The 13,232-nt window shown below is 41.3% G+C and overlaps 1 protein-coding gene across 4 annotated transcripts in view; it reads left to right on the top strand.

Moving 5' to 3' along the window:
- The window catches only part of FRS2 (fibroblast growth factor receptor substrate 2), a 58,077-nt gene that overhangs the window by 22,726 nt on the left and 22,119 nt on the right, over positions 1-13,232 (top strand). The gene's annotated exons all lie outside the window — the stretch shown is intronic.

Genomic DNA, 13,232 nt, shown 5'->3' with positions numbered 1-13,232 from the left:
TGTAGCATGTGAACAACTCTTGGTTAGGGAAACGAATGGTCTTTATAATAATTGTGCGTTTCCATTGCTCTCTGTGGGCAGATATTACAATAATAAAAGGTAGAAAAGATCCTTTTCTGAAGAGATTGCTGTTCTGTGACTTTGGTACCAAGACAGTTCAATATAAACGTCCCCGCACAACACAGGGATTGAAGGGAGTTTAAATGTACAGAAGAAAATGGTGACATACAAATATTTTCATAGTTTACTTTGTACCTTGACTGACAGGTTTCACCCATTAATTAGATATGGTATAAGGGGAAGTATTCGGTCTGTTTTATAAAAGCACAGATTGATGGTGTTCATTTATTTATGGTTTCTTCCCCACCCTCCCCCTCCCCCCCCAAAAAAGGGTGGGACCAACGTTCGTGTGTTCGTGTGTTCGTGTGTTCGTGTGTTCGTGTGTTCGTGTGTTCGTGTGTTCGTGTGTTCGTGTGTTCTTGTGTTGTGTTCTTTAGGATGGGTAGCCTTTTTTTGCTTTGAAGAGAAAATCATCAGCTGTAGTGAAATATGTTCTGATAATGTGAATAATCGATTTGAATCTGCCTACAAATTACTCCTCCCAGATTAATATACCGTTGCACTAGTGTTAAATGGAAGTCCTAGGCTTCATCTTCTCCTCTTGCCAGAATGACTGTGTTGGACAATTGCATGTTGAGGTTTATAAAACACATCACACTATGGGGAGAGGGTCCTGGCTCAAACATGCTGAAATCATTCTTTGTATATGCAGTACCAGTCTCCTCAGCTTGAAAGCATGGAATGGGGCGGCTACAGAGCTGTGTGGTCTGGGCTTATTGTGCAGTGGGTGGTCATACAGCATGGCCTCTGCATTGATGAGTTAGACAGCATGCTTTCAGTATGGAAAGTGTATTCTGAAAGATTGAATCAAATGCGGAGTTCAAGATGGTTTCACGGTAATAGTGGGCAAAGAGGCTACGTTAGACAAGGGTTTATACTGGCCTAAAACGTGTTGTATTCTATGCATCCATTTGCAGAATGGTGGTTTAAGGTGCAACAAACTACTGCTAAAATTCTAATCTGTGCCCTTCCATATCAATGTATAATGGAAACGTTAGATAGTTTTACTTTTTATACAAATATAATGCAGTGCGTTACAGAGCCAGCAGTGATTAAGGATTAGTGGAAGCACTTTTGAGCACTGGAACTGATGAGTGAGTTTTGTGGGCCATCTAATATAGTGTACAATTATGACTTCAAGTTACATCCTTGCAATGAAAAACCGCAGAAATGTTATGCAAACCAAGAAGCTGCAGTACTGACTCTGCAGTGATCTTCTGACGTCTTAATCCCAACCCAAGCATGTAACCGTAACTGGAAGGTATGGTGTGGGTCTCCGTGGTATCCCAGTGATGCAGGGATGATTTGCAGTACAGTCTGAACTCGAGAGGCAACCTGAAAGGAGCCATACATATTTTTTTATATTGACCATATCTTAAAACACAACCAGATCATTAATAGTGACAAATGGTGAATTTCTGGTTCTTTTTATTTTGGAATTTCTTGAGATAGGGACAACTATTTGGTAGTTTGACTTTGAGGATTGTCTTATAAAAGCCTTACTCTTAGTTGCTATTTAGTTTTCTTGTTTTAAAAGTGTTGTATTCATATTTTTCTTAGAGAATTAGTTCCCGGACAACAAACACTTTATTAATTTATTTTTTCCTATCATCGGAGCACTGTAAAAGAACTATTAATCTTAACGGTACCTGTAGCATATGCCCATGCTGGTTACTGTTGCTACTGTCGTCAAGGCTAGGCAAAGTGCACTGATCCTCCAAGCTGTCGCTACACCTATGGTAGTGCTGTAAAACATCATTACTTACACTGAAAAGCAACGATGGAACAGCTGGTTTTGCATTAGGACAGACTGAGCGTGCAGGTGTAAGGTACGACCGTGATCCCAAATATACAGCGATGACGGACTTCACCTGAACTCCTCTCTTCCCCTGGTAGCCCACACTTCTTGTGTCGGAGGTGCAGTTATCGTTTTGAGGTGTAAGAGGCTATGGGATGTGACAGTATATTGATCTTAACTGTTAATGTTTTTACGTTTTTATATTTTTATTACATGGTGTATAATATATTCTCATTTTCAAAGTACACATTCCAGTTACATTGTGCACAGATATGCAATAAAATGCATGTCATCGCTTGAGATATAAAGGATAACATTATTTGAAAAATGACCGCATGTTTTTACACTAAATCTAGGCTATAAATCATGTTAATGTTTCATATCGATAGAGATGTAATGTCAAATGAATTGTTGGGTGTCCATTTACCCGTTGTCCAACCCCCCCAAAAAGATGAACCCTTTATCTGCCATGGGCCTGCCATGCTTTGCAGCGCTTGATCTTGCCAGCCCCTCTTGCAGCGAAAGGGTTAGTCAATTAATCATTTTGGAAACGCCGTTGTAATAAGCTGCAGCTGGGGTTGCCAACGCCGGCCCTCAAGGGCAATCAATAGGTCAGGTTTTAAGGCTATCCCTGCTTCAGCAATGATTGACCAGCCTGTGCTGAAGCAGGGATATCCTGAAAACCTGAGCTGTTGGTGGCCCTTGAGGGCTGGTGTTGGCCACCCCAGAGTTAGAGCATTGCACAGAGAGTCTCTTCTCCTGCTGCATAAAAAAATGTTTTTTATTTTTGGTAACACCAAGGCTATTTATTTTGAGTACGGGTAGCGGTAGAAAGACCAGTAAATAACTTCAAAAGAAAATGTATGTTTTCTATACATTCTGTTATTCTTTGTGCCACTGAAGTGGCATTTGTAAAACCAAAATACTTTTTTTTTTTAATTTTTTTTTTATGTTTCTGTAGTGTAGTTCAGGGTTTGGTCAGTCACTGAAATGAAGTTCGTACGTCTACACAAAGCACTGCACAGCCACGCTGAAAGCTGGTAAGGAGCGCAGAAACACATGGCATATTTTCCTATAAATTAAACGTTATAACTACTATATATGTTGACTCTGCGTGCACCTCAAAGAGTTTGCCGTCTAATTTGGCGCCTCAGAAATGGTATTGGTATGATTTGTTTGTGGTTAGCCTGGTTACATCCCTTAATCAGTAGCCAAACCTTTTCCTCCTGCATGCAGAAATGTGTAAGTACAGAAAGTCTGTTCAACTAGCACAGGGGTCTTCAACCTGCAGCAACAAGAGGCCTGACCCCTCCCCCGCAGCCATCGGAAGCCCAGTGAGGGAGAGAGGCAACCTGTGACAGAGGAGAGCCACATGTAGGTGGTGAAAGAGCCGCATGCAGCTTGGGAGCCGCAGGTTGCCTACCCTATAACTATTGAAGTGGGGAAAGTGGGGGTGGGACAAGTACTCTTGCTACAGTGAAAGTAGTAGATAAGGTGCTAGGAGCAAAATTGTGTAAATAACAAGAAGAAAAGAGCCCCTATATACGCGACTCAGTAACCTTGACAAAGCGTCAACTGACGTGAAAAACGTACGTCGGTGCGTGTCACTGTTACACAACGTCCTCGTGTATCCGTACAGGGGAGGGCGCTTACAGTTCGCTGATGCGAGTGTAACATTTCAGTATTTTGGATAGACATTAGCCAAGTTCTGAGTTATATGGCTATTACCATGTCACTGCTGTGGGAGAGCATTTACGATCCTACTCAGTCCTACAGTATTCGGGTTGCAAACCGGATTAGTGAACTTTACGTTTTATGGCCCCAATACTACAACAGCATACCATGCTGTAGCAGTCTCAGGCTGCAACATTGACGCTATCCTCAATGGAGGACTATCACCATCAAGCGGTTTCTTATCCTCACTGTGATATCCCAGCAGGGCATCCTGCTATTATGCAATACTTAATCTGACAGACACTGATAACGTATATAGTGTGTATTTTATAACCACTAGACATTATAACCCTCATAACGGGTCCACTTCACTTACAAACAGTGGTGTAATTTGTCTGAATAGATATTTAGGTTATATTAACTACTACACTCAACAATTATTAATTTGCCTTGTTAACTCTTAAGGCAACCAGTTCATACTACCCCTTTTTATATGAGATCAAGGGAAGTATAACTTAGATGTATTTTCATTTTTGATACACCTAACAATATTCAGAATGTGTTGAACATCGCACACTGCTGATTACGGATGCTCCCTATGTGCCCTTTTCCCTCTTGTCACAACATACCAGCCGTAAACCACAGTTTAATAGCTGGCTCTGCATGACTATTAAGTTTGCAAGTTTGTGACTAAATCACTATTTGGATATCAGAACTCTGACCCCAATTTATTTACTAGTGGGAAGCAATATGTTTCCTTATGTGCTCTTATCTTTGCATTTTTAATACGTTGGCTGTATATTCTCTCCTCCCATAGGAGGGGTTCAGTTCTCTTAAAACAAGCTCCTTATGCATATGGAGCAGAGATCGTCTCTGTGACTAAATATCTATCCATTAGGGATTGATCTGGGTTACACATTGTATTACACTATACTAGTATATACTATATTCTTATAGCCAGGAGTCACTACCAATATCCCTTGGTATTTACATCAGGATTTGGCAATTCTAGGATTAATCCTAAATGAGATTACTGCTATTCTGTCTCTTGTTGTTCTTATTTATGTTGTGTCTTTGTCCAACATTATTTTATTATTACTACCTAATAAAGGTTATATTTTAATCTAATCATAATACTTGATATTGAGTTCTGAGTATAGGGGCTATTTTCTTCTTCTTTACAAGATATTGTTCTCTACCCCTGAACTAGCATTATGATACCAAGTACAATGGTTTTTAAGTGAGATTGTTCTTAAAGGGGACAGTCCCTCTTAGGAGGAAAGGGAACTATGCAAAGCGGCATGTTTTAATAGGTTAAATGTACATGACAGACATTTTTAAATATAACGGTCAGCAGCGCTTATTCTGAGCCTAAATCCCTGGCATGAAAAGCTAATCTAATCTTAAAAACTGATCGTGCCCGAGTTACTGAGTTATTGACTTGCCCCAGGTATGGCAAATGCACTTACATTTGAACTTTAAATATTGTGCTCCATCTCCACATGGTATATGTTTGCCTTAAAGAACTTACAGCGTACTTATATTTTTGGTACTGAAGCGCATGTGAAGATTGTGATTTGCTTGAGACTAAGGCTACGCTTATAGTGATGGCGACGCAATGTCGGGCTGCGGTCGCTGGGAAAATCAAATTGAGATAACTTCCAGCGATTGCAACCAAGCCGTCGCACCGCGCTTACTATAAGCGCACCCGACGGCGGCAATGCATTTGTTTTGACGCAACGTCGCTGTTGCTGGCCCTATAAGCGCTGTTGAAGCAGAGCATTATCCACTACAGAGCCCCGGGCCTTGGTTACAAAGAAATGTGCTCCTTTTTTTTTTTTTTTTTTTTATTCTGGGGTTCATTTATTCACACACAATGGTGACCTAATAATTTTCATTTTATTTATGAATTGCAACTTGCATTTTTGCACAAATTATTCCAAAAGGACAGAATATGTCAAGTCACTTGTCTCTAAATTAAAAGTTGGGTGAGCTGTACAAATACTGCAATTACTGTAATGTAATGCGGAGAAAGAAAAAAATACCAACTTTTTGCATGTTTTTATAATCGGCTGCAGATGGACACACTAAAATCCATACCTCCTTGCTACACAGCTGCTTTTCCTTTTTTGTAATTTTTTTCATTTCTATTTGCAATCAGTATGTCACACGCAGTTTAATGTTGTGAATAACTGCTATTGTAAACGGCAAATACAGTATTGTAATGTATTCCTATACATGCTTTGGCAACCCTGAGAAGCAGCAGGTCATGACAGGAGCTTTGTTTGACCGCAAAAGACCAATGAGACAGGCCCAAATAGGCTGCGCTTATAGTGACAGCGATGCGACGTCGCGGCAAAACAAATGCATTGCCGCCGTCGCGTGCGCTTATAGTAAGCGCGACGTGACGGATTGGTTGCTATCGCTGGAAGGCATCTCTATTTGATTTTCCAGCGACCGTCGCCGTCACTATAAGCGTAGACATAGATACATCGATACATCGACAAAGCAGGCGATATTGTGAGAGGCAGACGCCGATAGAGACACAGAGAATGTGCAGGCACAGAAAGACACTGAGAGACACTGAGAGACACTGAGATATCCTGACTGGTGAATTTCCAAGCAAACTGTTCTAATACCAGAGCATCCAAGCTCCACCCTCAAACTTTGAGGCCTGCCCCTCATTTCGATTTATTTTCACTTCCTAATTTCAATGTGTTTAGTTTCAGCGCTTGCATGCCCATCTTGCAGTGAAACCAGCAGTAATTATGCCCAATGTGAGCTTGTTCAGTTTACAGCTTTACCTACTGCGGCCAAAAGACAAGTATTTAACAGAACTGCAGTAGTGGGCAATAATCAGTTCTGTCGAAGGCCTGTAGCCCCCCCTCCCCCTACAGATTGTTTAGAATTCAGTTACATAGTAGATGAGGTTGAAAAAAGACACATGTCCATCGAGTTCCACCGATGCTACATTTAGATGACACTTGGCCTATATTTGTATTTACATTGTTTTAATCCCGTGGAAGGCTTACAAAAAACCATAGTAAAACATTTTGCATTCGGCTAAAATTGATATCTGATGCTCTTGTACTGTTAAGTCATACGTCCTGATTTATTCTGTGAGCTTCCACATCCTCATGAAGAACAACTGCTATATTTGAAAGCAAAAGGTGTTTCCGCTTTCCACCATGGGACGATGTATAGGACTCGAGCGTCGTGGCTCACATGGGGTTAATGTTCCTGTCCCACTTATTTCATGCACAAATTGCCTTTCTCTTTAATTTTTCATTATGGAATACTGCTCTTGTTTGTCTATTTGAGAGATTAGTGCAAAAATGTTGAGTGCAAACCTGTGTAGGGGTTGTATATTCTGTGATATGTTGAACTCAAATGCCTAGTTGCAAAAATAAGTCATTTTCAAATAAAACATCACAAGCACGAGCGTATTAGACTGCGGCCCCGCTGGCACTGACCGTGCTGATGCTTGAGTAGTGACGTCACCAGCTCTCCAAGCACGAGCGCCGGGTGTCCTTGCTATTTCGCAAGCGCGCGCGGGGGGGTGTTGTGGGCAAGTTGAGCTCGCTGAAAAGTTAAATTTGTTTGTTTACTCAAGCGCCAAGCTCGCGTGAGCGGGTACTTGCACAGCGTCAGTGGGGCCGCAGTCTTAGGCTGCGCTTATAGTGCCCGGCGACGTCACGCCAAAACAAATACATTGAATCCGTCGCATGCGCTTCTAATAAGTCCGACCAAAAATGTTGAAGTCAGTAGAATTTGATTTTGGGAGGGACAATCGCCACGTGACTGTCTCTACACCAATCACAGAGCGCCTGTTGCACTCTGCCCTCCCCCTTCGTGACGTCACTGGCCTTGTCGCCAGCTACGCCGCTCAAAACTAAAGTTCAACTTTTGCCAGTGGTGACGGCAACGGGTGACGTCATCGTTGCCTTCGCCGGCACTATAAACGCGGCCTTAGGAATGAAAGAAAAGCTGGTATATCATTTTTGTTTTTACTTTGTAACTCTAGTATGTTTTGGAAAGTGGGGCTGCACCTTTCTAATGTTAAGCTACCCCATAGCAGTGTTTTTCAACAATGGTTCCCTGGGCCCCTATATGATTCCCTGCAAATTTCAGGTCATTTCAAAATTGTACATATTACAGAAGAATTGGCCATGCATCTGATCTCCGATGCGCTATTAGAGAGGGTTGGGGTTCCTGTCATATCGTGTATCTTAATGCACAAGCCTCCAAGCTTTTTTTTAGATTACAGACAGCACAAAATTAAAAAGTAACCGTAGAATACAGTTCATGTTTGTTTTAGTTTTATTCTTTTAATTTGTAGGCCTACGCCAAAAAGTGGCAGAGAATACATAGTGCATAGAACAAATATTTAAAATGTAGACTTTGAGCGGGAAAAAAGTTGTTTTCCAGTCCTATAGGTGGGACTCCTTTAATGCATAACTAGTTCTATATGTTAAATCTTTTGCAGCCAGGGGGCTTGCACTGCATTTCAGGAGCAAAGTGGTTAAAGTGCAAATATAGTACTGTGGTTTGTGACTATACAAACTGGAGTTGGCTACCCTTGGTCTCCATTAATTACTGGTATGTAATAATAAAAATAAAAAAACACAAATTTCATCTAAAAATCTATTCACTGGGAAAAAGCAAAGCATCAATGTGGCCTAACCAGTAAGAAATCCTTGATGGCCCCTCTTGGGGATAATCCATAATTTGTTCCAGGGTTGAATAGAAAAGATTTTACAATTTGGAAACGGGTTTTATTAGACTACTAGATCTAGAGGGGAGAAATACTATCAAAACATTTGAACAAATTAGGTCAGAAAAAGACGTGCTACACTCTGAATTCTTTAGATACCTCCAGATAAGAGCATTTTATAAAAAATTCAACCCCCGGCCCGCATTAACAAATTTTGAAAAACTCTGTATATTAGAAACAGATCCTAATGGACTCACTTCTCGAATGTATAAAGAAGTGATCTGTTCTAGTCCTAAATACTACAGGAAAATGAACTTTATATCTCAATGGGAATCGGATCTAGGGGAGGAGATCTTTACTGCAGTAAGCAAGAGCTCAACTTGCACAATGCTAAAGGAGAACGCATATGATGAGGTGGTATCTCACCCCGCTAAAATGATCAAAACTTGTCGCAGGTTATTCCCCATTGTGTCCAAAACAATGCGGAGAAATAGCTGACTTGTTACATATGCTATTGTCCTACCCTCAGATTGCCCCATTCTGGGAGAAAATTAGAGATTGGCTAGAGAGGATTTGGGGCCTCACCATTCCATTAGACCCCTGGCTGTTTCTCTTACAGAAAATTACCAGGCATCTCCAGGACTGAAGGTAAATTAATTGCACATTTTGCAACAGCAACTAGGTGCGAGATCGCAGCATTATGGAAACAGATCGAGATCCCAATCATCCCCAGGATTTGGAACATAATTTGGTTTGTCTGCCAGATGGAAGTGCTGACAAGTTTGGTCAACGACTCTGGTACTAAATATCTAAAAGTATGGCTACCATGGCTAGCCCAAACATATCCCTGGGGTGAGTATAGCCCAATAAAGCTTTAATAGGATAAAATGCGTTCTCCCTGGACGGAGTTGATGAGGATTATGAAATGGAGTCTAGCTGTAGTCAAATAAGCAGTCGATAAATAGGGAAAAGGAAAAAACAAAAGGGTAACCATACAGGGGACAGAATAGGAGATATACAGTAAGAGGTCCTAACCTATACTAGAAGATACTGGATGCATTGTTACCCCACCCCTCATTGTATAATCTTTATTATTATATACTTTTTATTTAAATACATATGTTAAGAAAGCACACTTCTGTACTGTGATATGAATCTTTTGTATGTTATGCAAAAATACAATAAAAACTTTTAAGTTGGGGGGTGGGGGGGGAGGGGAGAGAATCTATTCACTAAAGTCCTATTGCCAGTGCCAGGGGGAAGGACATTCTCTCTTTGTTTTTTTGTTTTTTATAAAATTTATAGTCTTGGGCATCATAGGATAAATAATTTATTGCCCTAGAGTTTCTGTAAGAAATCCTATTGCATAACCCTATGATAGAAAAGTGGGGTATATCCGCACCCCTCTCCTTTCCGCCCTTCTGCAGTTTCGTCGCTAGCGCTGATTTGAAATGAGTTTTCTTCTTTATATTATCTGCGTCGCTTGGCACAATGAGTGCATTTTTCAGGTCTGACTGTGAACTGCATAGAACAACCCATTCAGGAATAACTAATTTCTTCATGAATACGGTGGTAATTTATCATTATTTTTTTAAGTTGTGGGGATTTTTGTTTCTGCAAAGTCAAATGTTAAAGCCTCAGCATCTACTTCTAGTGATCCTAACCCAATGCAGTTTATTTACTAAAGTTTCTCGGCTGCAAAACAAGGGTAAAACTGGTGCAATAAACCACACCAGATTTAGCAAGCAACTCCTTGAAAGAAACACCATTTTTTTGTTGTTGTTTTTTTTAGTTTGGTGAATCTGGTGCAATTCCTTTGCCCGGCTTTTGCTAGAGACCTTGGCAAATAACCCCTTTTGTGCAGGTTATTTGCACGGTGATAGACTGCCAGCCTTGCAGGCCTTCCCTCCTTGTCATAGCGCAGTCGTGCAGACTGAGGCCGGGTTACTCATTCCCGGGTTTCTTTGTAGCAGTGCCCTCTCCTTCCCCTCTTTGATGTGAACCTTCTGTCCCCCTCTCCCCACCCTGCACAAATGTTGCTTGAAGTTTGACATAAGTAGTGTGGGAGTTAAAGAAAAGGACTTTTCCCACTTAAAAAAAGAGAGCGAGGGAGACATTTCAGTTGCCAAGAAACCTCTTTAGACAGACCTGCTGCCCATATAAAGCACGCGTGTTGCTAAGGTTACCCGGGCTGTTGGGAGACGAATGCAGGGTGAGCTCTTGATGTGTGAGGAAGCACAAGGAATTTGGTGTGGGGCGAGGATTTGCCTCACTTTTTAACAAGTGTTGCATTTTCAGTAAAAAGAAAGCATGTTATTATCTTATGTGTGTGGCGCCAACATATTCCACAGCGCAGTACAATGTGGGAATGATGACCATTACATTGCACATATGGCAAGACCAGCTGAGGCAATAGGAAGGACGTAGCCTATGCCGCATTTTAGCACTCGTTTCATGATCTGAAGTCACATTGAATAGATTTTCAAATATAGCGTTGCAAGCTGCTTGTTGCATTTGCTCAAGTTAAATGATATGCTGTGGGGGAGAGAATGCTACTGTGATTACATAGCCACTGCTGATAAGGTTACCTGCTTCAGTGCTGGAGGGACTAATAATGCGTTACAATCTGCCACTGAAAGAGATACAGTACATGGTTAATAAGTCTGGTTAAATGGATGCCTCCTCATCTAGTGGCAACGCTTAATTGTGTTTTATTTGTAAAAAGCCCACTTTGTTTACAACTTCAGTTTCATTATGTGACATTTTAGTATGTTGGCCATCCCCGCAGGTTTTTTTTTTTTTTTTTGTTAATACATAGAAAATAAGTTTAGTTTCTAGAAGTTTGTTGGCCTAAACATGTTGCCCAAGCAGTTTTATTTAGCAGTATAACATATTTACTAACATGACACAATAGGCAGGTTTACCAGCTGGTTGTGGATATGTTTTTGTATGCTCTCTGCCCAGTCCCCTTCGTTCTCTTTTGGTTCTTTACTTTTAGGAACCATTTTGTTGTCAAGCTCTTTATTTGGATGCCAATATGTTATCTTCCCTGGCATAAACATCTGGCACCAGTTCAATGAGTTTATTTCTTTGTAGTATGTCGACAGGTGGCACTCATAGTTGGCATTCAGTACAAACAATGCTATCTTATATTATAAACCACCTTAATCGCTCCGATTTAGGTGTGGCAGCGGTACAGTTCTTGACACTTGAGATCTTGCTCTTGACTCCATTGCTGCCAGATGAGAGTGCGCGTACAGATACATATACGTTTGTAATAATAATAAAATATTATTACAGTGCGTGCACATGTTTAAGAGCAGTTTGGGCAAAGCCAGCACCACCCGTAATGCATGCAATCACAATTGTATTTATTTGTCATTATTTATTACCACCACATTAGAATAGAAATACCAAACTATCTCTTCACAAGATGATACATAATTGAAGCAGCCTGTAACCAGTATGGGGTAGTTTTTTTGTTTTTGTTTTTTTTAAATGGCAGTCTCGCTTACCAATATCTGTTATTGATGCAATGCCTTTCCTATCCAAATTGCTTTGTAATTCAGCTTCAGAGGTGCTTGTGTAGCCGCCCTGCAGTGGAATAGTACCATATGGTTGTGGTATGAATGATTGAATGGTTTCTTGCCAAGTTATAAGAGAGGAATAGCATTATCATATGTTTCCAGTTATACAGGGTGTCCACACTGAGACCTTGGTCTCCTACGAGTAACTACACGGCCTCTTTTAGTGTGAACACCCTGTAGGTGGTTAAGTTGAGTCATGAGAGAAAAGAAAATAATTTGCCCAAGGTCACACACTGCATAAGTGACTATGGCTGTAATCAAACCGACCGTTTTATGTATGACACCAATCTGTTAAGGCGGCAATTCCATGGCCCGCTGCATCGGAACATACACAATGCCCAGCGTGAGACGCGCCCATTGTTTTGAATCAGATTCGCACCAGAATAAAGCGAACCACAGGTTACAATAATGTTTGCTAGATCGGAGTACGTTTTCCTCACTCCTTGTCTGTCCGTGTGAGCTTTGTGATCACATTATTGTAGGCAAATGAAAATAAAACGGAGACGTCTTTTATTACGGTTTAGATCCATCGTGTGGTTTTGAACAGTGGGTCTGACTGTGCACAGAACTACGTTGTAAACATGGAAGAGGGTGTTACATGTCTAAGGTTTCCCTATATTATTAGCATGCTGTAAGTTGGCCTGTCCCTGCAGCTGAGCTGAGCAGTGTGAAGCCTCTTCCACGGGCAGCTCCGTGTGCTCAGCGTCGCGTTCATGAGATCTATGTTCAGGCAGCAATCTGTAGGCTTCGTTTGCTCATGTGTATGTGGTAAAATATTTTCCCGTTGATTGTTTTTATGGTTGGGATTGCAGGCTCTTGAGTGTACACACCACATACACACCACACACACGTGTGTTTGCGCACACTCGCAGGCGCACATGGGGCGCGCGCACTCACAGGTGCGCACACATATATGTATATCCCTTTGCTGCCATAATGTTCCAGCACTCGTGAAGGAAGCGTGGAAACAGAACGGTGATTAAAGGTCTCTAAATGTGTTCGGTTTCCCCCCCCCCCCCCCCCCCGCAATAAAATTGTATTGTGCTCTTCACCGTCTTACGGGTCACCGGGATTTCCAACTAAAATAGAGACTTGGTCACCCACCTGGCACTGAAGATGTTAAAGAAATGTTAACTATGATTACAGCTGCTACTAAAACAAATATTTATTTTACCCTTTAAAAATATGCTAAACCATTTAAAAAGCTTTGTGTGCTGTGCACTGAGGGATTGTCTGAGAAGCTGAAGCCCAGGGAATGTGTGTGGGATGGCGGGGGATGGTGGGAAAAGAGGTTTGCAAAGTTTCGTTTCAGAGCATGGTATATCTTAAAGCAGCAATC

This window comes from Ascaphus truei, chromosome 5, assembly GCF_040206685.1.
Source record: "Ascaphus truei isolate aAscTru1 chromosome 5, aAscTru1.hap1, whole genome shotgun sequence".
Taxonomy (NCBI): Eukaryota; Metazoa; Chordata; class Amphibia; order Anura; family Ascaphidae; genus Ascaphus; species Ascaphus truei.
This window is presented reverse-complemented; position numbering and strand designations above follow the sequence as displayed.